Source organism: Alligator mississippiensis, chromosome 1 (genome assembly GCF_030867095.1).
Source record: "Alligator mississippiensis isolate rAllMis1 chromosome 1, rAllMis1, whole genome shotgun sequence".
NCBI lineage: Eukaryota > Metazoa > Chordata > Crocodylia > Alligatoridae > Alligator > Alligator mississippiensis.
In genome coordinates this window covers 329496755-329510120 of record NC_081824.1, presented here as the reverse complement: position 1 = coordinate 329510120, position 13366 = coordinate 329496755, and the positions used below count along the sequence as shown (strand labels likewise).

The 13366-nt window shown below is 38.4% G+C and overlaps 1 long non-coding RNA gene across 1 annotated transcript in view; it reads right to left on the bottom strand.

Annotated features, from left to right (window-relative positions):
• The window catches only part of LOC109284995 (uncharacterized), a 129970-nt gene extending 116854 nt beyond the window's left edge, over positions 1-13116 (bottom strand). Inside the window, exon 1 of the long non-coding RNA XR_002092658.2 lies at positions 12928-13116. This is a non-coding gene — a long non-coding RNA (uncharacterized LOC109284995). The remainder of the gene's footprint in view (positions 1-12927) is intronic.
• Positions 13117-13366: the final 250 nt, after the last annotated feature.

The following is a 13366-nucleotide window of genomic DNA, read 5'->3' as shown; positions in this document are numbered from 1 at the left end:
GTTAGTTCCATTTACTCACTAGAAATAGATGGAGGATATTATGCTCCTCCCTTCTTGTTCCTATATATGCATGCATATTGCATTAGGAAAAACCTGGGGAAAGATAGTTTTTCCTCTTTTTGTCTCTCAAAGGTTATAAAGCAGGTATGGGAATCAGCTCCAGTATATTCTCCTTTGGGCCATTTAGAAGCTCTTGAATATGGAAGTCTGATCTGCTTGGGACAACAGAATAGAACTCTGAACAACCTCACAGATTTTATATTAAAGAAATGGAGCTTTTAAAAATTCACTGCTGTGTTTAGGTACCTGTATTCTGAGAATTTCTTCCATGCAGCTCTACAGGACATATTTGAGCATTTGGAAAAATCACACCCTTTTACAATGTCTCAAATTCAGGATTCAAAAACAGGGGCTCTGTAAAATGACTTCCAAAAATTGCAACCTTTAACTTCTGCTTATGTTGAAACAGATGACCTTTATGGTCCTGTCTACCCCCCCTCCCCCCCGCCCACTAATTCTAGGATTCCATATTTTGCAAAAATATGGAAATATGACACAGCTGGCATTCAGGAATAAAATACATATATTTTAAAACAATATAATTACACAACAGACTTTGTCTAAAAGTTTGTTCTCATCTGCATTCTCCATCATTTTTTTTTATTTCCAGCATGAATTGAAAAGCAGTACTTTTTTACAAACTGCTTGGATTAGAGTACTGTCTTCTGTCATAGGAAATATACTATTATAAAATGGTGGCAATACAGCATTGGTTATAATGCTTGCAGTTCTTGAAACAAACTACTAAGATAAAGTTGGTATTGTAATGGGGGAAATAAATGGTGTATGGTAATCAGAGTGCTTTGATACTATGGTCTGATGTTTTGGCACCAGCTGCAGCCGGGGAAAAAAGTACTGCTCATTGGAAACTGAAGACTCTTAGCTCTCCAGTGGTATACAGCATTAATCTCTATTCCTGGAAGTTTCTGAAATGATATATTTTATATTTGTCACTGGTCCTTCAGAGCATTCTGATTTACAGGAAATTTCCAAATCAAGCCTAGTTCTTTCAGCTACCTAGACATCTTGGACCAATCCACCCGTACAACATTAGCCAAATTCTCTTTTCTCTGCACAGGACACTCTCTCTGAGCCAGGAAAGGCATGGAATCCTGCCACCTACACTTTAGAACGCCAACGAGGCCTTCCCACAGCTGTTACCAAACTGTTGCTACAATGATGAGTTCCAGGAATATTTGTGGCTGCTGCTGTTCGGTTAAATAGATGTCTGACACCTAGGATTGGAGTAAAGTCAGAGGCTGAGTGGGAGAACAAAATTGCACCCACCCTTCTTCAATTTCATCAGAAAAGTGTGGACTTTCTAATTGCTTATTTATAGTGCACATAAATATGACATTTTGATAAATAAGAGAGAAAGGCACATGCTTTCCATTAAGGCACATGGTCTTTGGAATTGCAACTAATGAACAAATTATTATGTTCATTGTGGCATCTTTTTTTAAAAAAATATTTATTGTGCTCTTCAAAGCATTACACTTTCTCAAACCCATACTTGTCAGTAAACTTTAATTAAACCTAATGTTTAATAACGTTCATTATGAAGTGTCATGCAGCACATGCTTCCCAAGCCTTGATGTTCCTATTGACAAGCTGTTTTGAATGAAACTTAAAGAGAACGCCTATATTTCACTTGTCACCATAGAACACTAGACAACAATTAGTCACAGCTCAAAGCATGGCAAATAATTTCTTTTTCTTAGGGACTGAAATTTCAGGGGAAGGAAAAATGTTAATACAGAATTTATTATATAAAGATAGTGCATTTGTTTGACTAAAAATGACTCTGAGCATTTCAAACAAACTTTTTCACATTTTCCCTTCCATCATTTGTCTTTTCAGATACTTCTGAATGTCTAAGGCTGATAAATAGTCCAAACTTTGGATTTAATGCAAATAAAGTTATGCCAATACAAAAAATGGAGAATTTTAGTAAAAAATCATCTGCTAATAATAAAATGGTGCTCAGAACCTGCATGATTTGCTTTCTGTGGATACTTTCATGAATAGTGTTCCTCACTAGGTTGCAGAAAGAAATGTATTACAAGTCTCTATGTGAATATGTAGTCTTGCAAATATTTGCATTGAAAATGTTTTCCAAAAATCTAGGAATTATTTCCAAATGTTGGTAATACTATGGAACTTGCATGCAGTCTTCTGCATTAAGTAGATAGCCTCCAGACTGAAAATAGGCTTCGCATTCAGGAGTATGTGATTTCCTAAACTCCCAAAAACTAACGTTCCGTTCCGTAAGTATAGAAACTGTCTGGGCAAGTTTGTTTCACCTCATTAAGATCTGTTACTTTGTTTTGGAGATTACATTACTTTCTAAAGGCAACCAGTAGTTAGGTTACAAAGGAGACTCTGGGGCTGAGAGACATCGTACACTTAATGGTTTGTGCACTTAACCAGTATGCAGATAAACTATGTTTATTCCAGTACGAACTTTATCTAACAAATTAGAACTGGAACTGTGTATGTATTTATGTGAATTATCCACATATCTGATATGCATTTAATTAGAGTAGTTTGGATTTAATTAAATAAAGGTAATAGTGCTACTCCCACTGAAGCCAACTGGTATAAGATCAATTTTTTTAGTAGATTATGACTAGTTAATATTCAGAATAATCATTACAACTAATAGTATTTTTGAACAACACAAAGACTGAAATACATTTTATAGATCATTTTAAATCACACATATCTATTCTTAGGCCATTCTTGAGCAAAAATGGGATACAACAGGATATTAAATTGTACAAAGCAAGAACTTTGCCTAGCTTTAATATACATAAGGGAATTCAGGATTAATATCAGACATGTACTTTCAATCTATCAAGAGGCCATTATTGTATTGTCAGGGAAGATAAACTACTTAGTTGCTGCTCTCAAATCTGTATGGGCTGGCTTCATTTTATAAAAAATGATATGATATACAGTGATGGATGTCTCATAGGCAATATTTCAGAGTTGATATTTCCACATGGTTCGTAGATTAAAATGTGAGATAAAAACTATCATATATGGAAGTCCAGAAATATAGATTGTTCTTTGTAATATTAGATCCCAGAGAAAAATAATATATAAATACAACAGAAATCCCATAGAGATACTGAAACCAAATACATAGGTATGAAACTCTCCTGACCTGATGAAAAACATGATCAAACATGGTCATCTATAAAATATTCAAATACCACCATACACAAAGATCAGTAGCAGTTTTAGAATCTTCTGAACTTGTCATAACGTATCATGTCAAATATCAATAGCAATTAATAAGTGTGTCAATATATGTAAGCTGCCCATTTTTTAACAACCAAGTACTGGGTTTAAATTATTATAAGAAGTCTTTCTGGAAACATCACAATATCCCATATTTTCTTGAATCAACATATCCCCCAAATAAAACACACACCTCCTTTTTGGAAGGAAGAATGTAGAAAAAAGATTTTTTTTCCAGAGTCATGTCTGACTATCTGACATTAAATAAGTACTCCTGGAAATGTAGAGTGTCCAGGAAGTGTAGCCTCCCAGAAGACAGTCTGGGTAAGGCAACAGGAATTTCCTCGTTTGGCAGGACAGAAACAAAGCTAGGCCCCAGCCTCTTGCGAGGACAGTAGCAAGACTGTTACTTTTTTACTGGAAACATTCTTTATATAAGTTCCTATAAATAAAAAAGTGTTGTTTCCATGCTACAAGTATCATCAAGATGCTACAGATTTCATGAAGCAGTTCACTTGCTCTGGCTCAAAGAACTCCAGCTATGAGAGAGCTAACACAGGATTCCACTCTTTCTGTTTTCAGGTTTACAAAGAAGTGGAAGCCATCTTGGCAGCTATGAATCACTGTATCTGCTCTTTTTATGCCCTCAATTCTGTTTAAGAAATATTAACTACTCCTATGTTTAAAAAGTGCATGTGGTAAGCACATAAATATAGTATTTACCTATAAGAAAATTATAAAAGTGTTATGATTTTATTTAATAACATTTTCAAAAAATAAATACATTATTGATGAAAATTTATGAAAAAAATAATGTTACTTCACTGCACCAGACATATTTTTAGAGGGCTCAAAGAATATTATACCCTTTATGGAAAATCAAGGAAGTGAATCTCAGTTAATCACAAATCTCTGGAATATGAGAGAAATATCAGACCACATTGTCACACAGAATTTAGGCATAGGTGGCTGGTAGAAATCAAGAAATTCAATTTTTATATGATTATTTCCAAATAGAACTCATCTGAATTTCAAATAACAACATTAGATTCTGATTAAATTTGGCTTTTCTTTTTCTAACACCTGATCAACTAACCACTGAAATCCAGGGGAAATTCATGGAAATCTCACATCAGGGAAAGCTCAAACAGTCCATAGCGGTTTAAATAAGGTTATGCAAATTGTTAACATATGCTTATTTAAATGATTCCATTACTTTTCTTCCTTCCTTTCTCCCTTCAAATTAAGCCAGCATAAGTTAAGTTTTAGAAAGAATCTGAATGAAATGGATTAGTCAATCAATTGTATAGTGATCACCATTAAAATCTTGGTAAATGACATAGTGTGGAAGTTGCGATGGCTGCAAGTTGCAAAAGGCCTAAGGAAGGCAACTATAATACCCAAAAGCTTACCTATGTCTACCCAAACCATGCAGTTGGTCACTGTTAGAGTCACCCACAAGAATTTTTGCATATTTCCCGGACCATCAAGGCAATGACAATCCCAGTACACCTGGACATGATGACATTACATACTAGGGCTGTAAGAAATTTCACCGGCCATTTTGTTTTGACAGTGTTTTGACTCATTTTGAGGTCAAAACAGCAAAATTGAAATTAAAAACAGGACTTTGAAACAGCCTCAAAACAAAACGAGGCTAGTCAAAACGTTTCGAAAGTCAAAATGTTTCGACCATAGCACTGGGGAAGGGAAGTTAGTCCAGCTGGGTTGAATTCCCATCCCCAGCTAGATTGGGATGGGGAAAGTAAATCAGCCCAGCCAGGCTGAGTTTCCAATCCCAGTGCTAGATCAGGCAGGGAACAGGAAGCCCGGCCGATCTATTGAAACAGAGTCAAAATAGCCTCACTGTTTCAACGAAGCAAAACTTGTTTTGAATTGAAATGCAATTCAATACGAAATGCTGTTCCATCGAAACCCTGAAACTCAAGGCGAAATGGAATGGTGCCGTTTCGCACACCCCTATTACATACCACATGTGTGGACATGATTACCTTACGCAGAGGTCTGAAGAAATGAATATTTTTGGTGATGTTACAGTAACCTGAAAGAAATAGCACAGGACCTTCTACATGCTCCACAAAGGCTAGAAATTCATGTTAAATCCTATCCCCTGCACAATGTTTTATTTCAAGTCTGATTTCTCTTTCATTGTTATATTATTTTTATCCTTTCTATAGCAGTTTCTCTCTCACCTCAGTGACCCATTAGCTAATTCTCACCCCTGAAGTTTCCTTCCTACTCTAGAATGAATTAAATTCTTTCTTTTCTATATGTCTTTGTCTAAAACATAAATGAGAATGCCAGTTAAAGAAGCAAAGCTATTTTAGAAACAGTGCTAAAAAAAGGCCTAATTGACTCAAACTTGCACTGTTTCCTCAGTTCGTGACAACAAGGAAGGACTGGCACTGTTAATGCAAAATGAGAATAGCAGAGCTAATAAAAAGAGCAATTATATTTGTTGTAGCTCACCTCCATGGGGGTCACTGCCTCAGCAATGTCAGCCATGGACATAAACTTATAACTCTCAGCTGTCTGTTATTTTCATCTCTATGTTTTATTTAAGTTTCCCAAGAAAGGACTGCACACATTCAGTTGAACAAAGCATTCTAAGAACTCACCTGGTCAGAGAAAGTACTAAATGATCAGTAACATATACATCTTACAGGAAAAAAACACATCAGAAAACAAGTCTAGGAGAAGTTGAGCCACTTCACCTGATATTCGAGCCCTAATATAAGTTCTCTACAGATATTATTGTTTGTCCTGTCTGCATTTGCTTATGTCATCTCAACCAGGGAATCTTAAAATCAAGTTTTAATTGTCCAGCTCTAGTGTCACCAAGAAATTACATCATTAGTTGTAATTTAGCAGCAACTGATTAGATAATTAATTTGTAATGATTTCTCATTATAATGCATGTGTACTAGAGATAAGAAAAGGAAGAAATTCAGGTCTACAAAGTGTGACTTTATGTGATCATTAATGGGATATTATTTTTTAATACTTCTATTTCTATTAATTTATCCATGGTCCAGGCAGCTGGAGGCAAGTAAGCTGCGGAGGAGGAGAAGAGCTGGTGAGCCTGGGGAGGGAGAGGGGGGCAGTACTGGCAGGTCCAGGACGGGCATTGTCAGTTCCAGTGGTGACATGTAGGGGGTGCATGGGTGTCAGGTTCACTAGGTCAGGTTAACATTAACTTTCACTAGGGTTAACCTGGCCTAAAGTTGGTTCATGTAGGATGAGAATTGACTTTCGATCAGGTGCCCTATTTTCAGGCAACCTAAGCCTTATGAATGTTTGACACCCAGGCACTTGGATCTCCTTTACCTTGGTAAGGGTGATCTAAATGTACTGTTTGTATGTACATGTGATATCTATTCTTTGCAGAAATTTGAACCTAGAAAGTCATCTTTGATAACAAAAAAACCCACACATTTTTTTTCATTTTATAATAGTCAACTTTCATTACTACTACCTGAAATGGTAGTCATCTCTTGTAAGGCTTCAATACTCCCATTTCCTGTGATTTTCTTGACTCTGAAAGTAGTGTGTCCTTGACTGGTTCTAGCAAAATGCAGATTGGGTTTTTACTTCAGGAAGTGGCTTACTTTGCTATTGCTGAGTGCACAAAATGAAAGTATTCCTACTGGATTTTATGTTCCCTAACAATCAGCATCATGATACTCACAGGCTGTGGTTCTATTGCTCATCACGACAGGCCGCAGCACTGAAGGTTGTAGTATTGATTCTGCATCCCACCTTCTACATAATCAAAACATCGGGTTATCCACCAAATTAACTAAACTGCCAGGACTTACAAGAAGCAAACACCTCCCTACTGAAAGTCATGTAGATGCCAATTCAGCAAACCATATGTATTCATCAAAAACATGCTTAATTTTAATCATGTTTAATTCCTAATTCTTGATTTAAGTGTAAGTGAAAGGTCTTTGCTAAATCAAGGCCCTAAAATGGTGTTGCTATTCATACTTTACAATGCATTATTTGTTCCCACCATTTCAGTCCTTTTAGTGTCCTTTGAATATGTTCAAATACAGTAGGAGCCAAACCCTTACCTAAATTATCAGACTAAAAATTAGAGATATGCCAAAGTACCAACTAAGTCTTTACACTGCAATCATCATAATGACTGCAGTGAGAAGTAGATATACTCAAGCCAAATTTAACTAGCCAAAGTATTTGTAGAAGTCTAGCTGTGGCATTGGAAAACTCAGCACAGGTTGGAAAACCCACTTCGACAGCAGGATTGTTCCCAGTACCCAAACTAAAGATAGCTGAGGAATGTCAACTACATCGCAGTCACAACTGTTACACTGGTATGGACAGACCCCAGGTTTATAAAACTTGCAAAACTTTTCTCCCTTAATTTTTACCTCAGATATATATATCTTCTCTATCATCTTTGATCCTGGACTGACAAATGCTTATTTCCTCCAAACATTCATGGTTGGATTAAGTGGTACGAGTGAATAAAGTGGCATAGGATTTTTTATTTCCTTCCCAAAGCACACCAAAAGAAATCTTGCCTATATCCAAGTATTTGAGGAGGGTGTGACTCAGTTTCAAAGCTACTCTAATGCTACAGATTTTCTAGGCACCTTTATTGGCATTTAAAATTGAATTTATCTTGGCTCTCCCTGCTCCCTTTTTTGTTTGTGTGAAGAGTGATGAATTTCACTTGCATTAAATATAGCTTGCAGAAAATAAATTTTATGTCCATCTAGTAGAATTTTTGAGGACTATGTGCTTTCAGTTCAGAAGTGCAAGTATTTACACTGAAGATGGTATGTTTCATATGTGCTCCCCTTCCTGTATTGCTTTATAGCGGGGGGGGCAATTATTATAGACGGGCAATTATTAGTCGGGCTTACTGAGTTTCGGCATGCTGCTGAGGGCTGCATGGGTTGTCTCATCCTTTGACAGGTGCACTACCCCTAGTTGTTATCTTGTGACTAGAAGTCCCACCCCCTAACCCCTAACCTTTGTCAGCCAGAGTCCCTCCTCTTGTCCCCGGAAGTACTCCTTTCAAGCAAAGTGTTTTTCCATCTTGGAACCAGAAAAATAGCAAATTATAATTTTAAAAGCAAACATCTACAGCATTCATTAATTTGATTTCAAAAAATATTTTTGTCCTGATTTGCATGTGCTTGTGTAGTAAACACAGAGGTGATTGCTCAGTAGCTTAAAATGAAGTCTTACTCTTGTATATCATGGGGGGTGCTCATAGGCTTGTGGGGAGCTGTGGGTGTGTGGGTATGTGGGGTGTGGGTGGGTATGGGTTTTGTGGGGGGATGTGTGGGGAGGAAGGTGGCTGGAGTGTGTGAGGGGGTGTGGGTGTGGAGGTCTGCATGTTTGGCAGTGTGAGGGGGGTGTGGGTGCATGTGTATGATGGGGGTGTACATGTGGGACTCACTCTATGAATACACACATACACACTCTGCCCCTGCCTGCACACATATACACACACTGCACCTGCCTGCATACAAGCACACACACTCTGTCCCTACCTGTGTATGTGCACACACACACACACACACACACTGGCTTGGCCCCGTGCTCCCCAAGATGCATCTGGGGAGCATGGGGCACACCCCCTCCATAACTTTTACAGATTGAAAAGCATCCCATTTCTAAAACTAATTAACTTATTATGCCGTTTACTTCATTACAGAGTGATGAGGCAGTAGGGGCAGGGCTACAGCTAGGCAGGGACAAGTCTGAGCCTGCACTTATCTCTTTACACCTGCTTATCTATTCACACCTTATGACACCCTTTAAAAGTTTTCATGGCATGCAGGGTGCCTGTAATGGGCTCTGCCTCACAGGGTGGCTGCAGCATCCCCTTGGAGCCATCCTATGCCTGTTCTCCAACTCTGGCGCCCTCCTCCTTCTGGGCCTTCTCCTCTTTTGTCTGCTATTTCTTGATGTCAAAAGTTAATACATTTAGGGAGACTGCCTTCAGATCCCCAGAGTCTGGGTTTTGCTGCTTTCCCCTACCCTGCTTATCATTAGGATGCCAGTCAGCTCATCCCTAACTGTAGCAGGGCTCTCTCTCTTTCTCTTGTCTGGGGTCCCCTAGTTCAGCCTCTCTTTCCCATTTGTCTAGGTCTGCTAAACTCTCTGGGCTTTGGCCCCTCTCCTTGGAACTTAGCCCTAGCTGACCCCTGGGTCCCCAAACTTGGAAGGGCTCTGACTGGGTCTTAGCCACTCACAACGTGTACTCTCTCTGGGGCACTTCCCCTCTGTGACCCCTTCTATCTCAGGTCACCCATTTGAGCATTGGCTCCTTGACCTCAGCTCTACCTGTGCCTGGAGATCCTCTGATTCTGGCACAGCCCCTTTAGATCCCGCAAGGACTCTTCCTCCTCCCAGTCCCAGACTAGCTGCCTTTTGGAAAGCTTGCCTTCTAGGCTTTCTCCTCCTTCTAGTCCCAGACTGGGCACCCTTTAGGGTACCTAACCCTCCAGTCCTCCCTGAGCTCACACTTGGTCTTAGCCCAGCTTACTGTACCTGACCTTTTGAAAGACTTAGAAGCCAGGTCACCCCAGGCTCCCTTCTAGGTGGCCTCTTGCATCTCTACAACCACAATCCAGTCCTCTGGTTTAACACCAACCCCAAACAACAACAGAAGCCAGCCATAGAACTTATCTCCTCATATGTAGCCCACCTGTAGAGCTCTTTCTATAGTTAGGATCTAAGTCTTGGGCTCCAGGCGCAGGCTTATATGCCTCTTGTTCCTGCCCCTTTCTATCATTTTACCTGTCTTGTTGTTACTAAGGCCCAGGTGCTGTTCATCCCCTATTCAGCAGCCAAGCATTCTGTTGCCTGAAATCTGTAGGCTGAGCCCCACATACCACTTGGCAGCAGATGTACATAACACAGCTCCTACCTTGCAAGCTGCACTTGTTCCAAGTAACAGGGGGAAGGGATACCCTGTTACAGTGCCCCAACACCCTGGTCAAGAATCACTGGCTTAGGATGTTCAGGTGCATATCTTCTGGCAGTCAGTCTGAGCACTATAAAATGTACACATTAGGCACATCTACACATTACCCTATGCTGCCGTAGCAATGCATTACATGGCCATATGATGCACTATAGTGGTGTAGTGATCACATGAACCTGCACATGAGTGGCAGCTATTTTGCCATAGTGGCACGCTCCCCAGTTTTAGCAAAGTAACGGCTAAAACTAACCATATGCTGCGTGCATGGCACAGTACGGGTGGTTACTGCACCGTGCTTTGAAACCTCAATGCGTCTATTGATACCTATTTAGGAAATGAAGTTCCATTACTTTCAATAAAGTTCAGATCCTTCATGGATTTTAAGTACCAAACTCCCACTGGAAGCAATCAACTCTTAGCTACCCTTAGCCTTAGCTACCTTTGAGGAAACACTTTTGGAAATGGATTTTAGTCTCATAAGTCCCTCAGATACTTCTTCAAATTTTACCCATATTAACAAATCAGACTTGAAGGCAGCTTTCTGAATGAAAGAATTTTGATTTTTTTGGTTCTTAAGAATGCAAATATGATAACCTTTCTTTAGTCTCCAGCCTGCATGCTAACACAGCATTTTCTGCCTTACTTATTTTCTCCCAGGTGGTTCTTTAATTAACTTTTCCTCAAACTCTGTGAAAAATGAGTTCCATATTTGCTGAGACTATTCCTAACAGCATTTTTGTCATACGTCTGCCAGTGAAGAAATATCTGTAAAGGCTTGCAAGGAATGAATGATAGCAGTTAGCAGATGGTGAAGTACATGATATCTTTGGTTTACAACACAGAATTTTAAAAAATCTATCTTACAAGGCTAATAGTGGTTAAGTGTTTTATATATCATTTAGTACCAGTTACCTTCAGAGTCTTGTAAAATTTTTTATGCTTTATTTGTTCAGGATCCTCCAAACCAAGGGTCAAACTGTGCTCAACATACATATTAGTGGTTCACATTTACAATTGTTTTCCTGTTTGTCATTATTACATCTTCTAGTTTCACTTGCATTCTAAGTAGTATCAAATGACTATAAAAATTACATGAAAGTGATTTGTTATTGTAAACAAAATATTTTGGACATACTTTTCAGAAATCCAAAGCTACTCTTTTGTACATGGGATTATATTGCTGCAGTATATAGACAATTGCTCCAATTTAATGAGCATTTTGGATCTTAGTGTGTGAAAAAGAATTTTCTTTTTATTCTGTTTTTCATGTGCTGTTGCAGTAATTACATCTACAAACAAGGCACAGAATTGTACATATACTTTGATCCTCCCCTTGCTGAAAAAAGTTCTTTATTTCTAGTGTATCCTTTCAAGTTGCAGCAAAAATAAAACCCCAGTTTTATTTGACAGTTTTATTTCCGTGAACTACTTCTATTATGAACAATGCCTCTCACGGGGACATTCAACACGCTATACTCATTCTATACTCTTTTGCCCCAAAGAATGTATTCACTTCTATTGATGGCACCATCACCATCAACTAGAGAACCAATGTTTGGCAGTGGTTCTATTATGAGTCTCCCTGTCTCCTCCTCTGTACTATCATTTATATCTGGTAGAAGAGATTAAAAAAGGCTTCCAAATCAGCATTGTAGCCTTTTATAGTTACTTTGTGCAAATGTAAATAGCCAAGTTCAAGGCAGCACAAAATGAGGCCCAAAGTGATGCTTCTGTTCATTTTTTTTAAAATTTGAATAGAACCACAGATTTTTAGCCTAATAGAATAGCAAATGAAAATCTTATGAGAGTAAAAAAATGAATATAAAATTACTTAATATTGGCATTTCTTTTTGTTCACTTTATTCAGAGTTTTACCATGGCCCATTCCTGTTCTCATTACATGGCCACATCCTCAGCAGGTTACAGCCAGCACACACATCATTTTAACTTCCTCCATAGTGTTGCCCTTGCTTTTCTATTGGGACATGATACGTATTTGAACTTACAAGATTCATATTACACTGGTAACATAGCAGGGTGCCCTAGTTTTAATTGCTGGTTAGATTTACTTTAATTAAATACTAGCAAATCTTGGAGAATGGATACAGGCTATGTGGATCTTTATTCTGATCCAGTATCGCAATTCTCAGGTTCCTAGATCATTTCTGCTTGTACATGTCACCAGGGTAGCAGGAGTTGATATCAATTAAAATAGTCCACAAAATATAGTTCAAACTATAATTTGGCCAGTCTGGCTAATAGTCAGCTAAAAGTTGTTGCAAATATTTCTCAAAGCTTTTTATAAAGCATCAACATAAAAGGTTACATTATTATGGAGAATGAACACACAAGGATAAAATAAAGATACACGATTCCACCCACTACTGGAAGCAGATCAAGTAACAAACACCTGGTTATGACAACTAAAAATAACGTCTCTCATGATTTCTTTTTTTACAACAGAAAAACATTGGAGTCTGGCTCCAGCATACACTGACACCAGCCAATCTGGCTATTAGCACAACTTTTAAAGTGGAATCATGAGTCTCTTGTGTTTCCTACTTTTCCAGCCATAAAAGGTAAAGCTTGGCTCATGATCACTTTATACACTATATTTAAATATTGTAGCTTACCTTCTCTACAGGGAAATCACCCTTCAAGATGGCCAGGCTAATCATTGCTCATTTTAAATCATAGGAAGCGGGGAGTGGAAGAGGGAAGCCAGAGAAGAAAAAAGGCTGATGTATTGTCAGTGATATTTCCCAGCTTGGTAACTTATTTCCCTCAGAGAGCTCTGTGAGCTTCCTAGCAGCTTAAAGATGATGATGCCCAGTCCTCTGAGCTCTCATTTCCAAATAATCTGAGCCAAAGCTTTTTGAAGATGCTTTTTCTATGCCTTTTTTTTTCTGGCTTTTTTTGCTTGCCAGGTGTTTCATTCTCTGACTCATAAAAGTCTCCCACATGCCAACACATGATGCCATTACAGTTCTCTCATTAACTAATGTGGTTAAAATAGAAAACATCTAACTCATTTTCCCCCTTTTTGGCAGACAGGTCTAAGATTGTACCAAG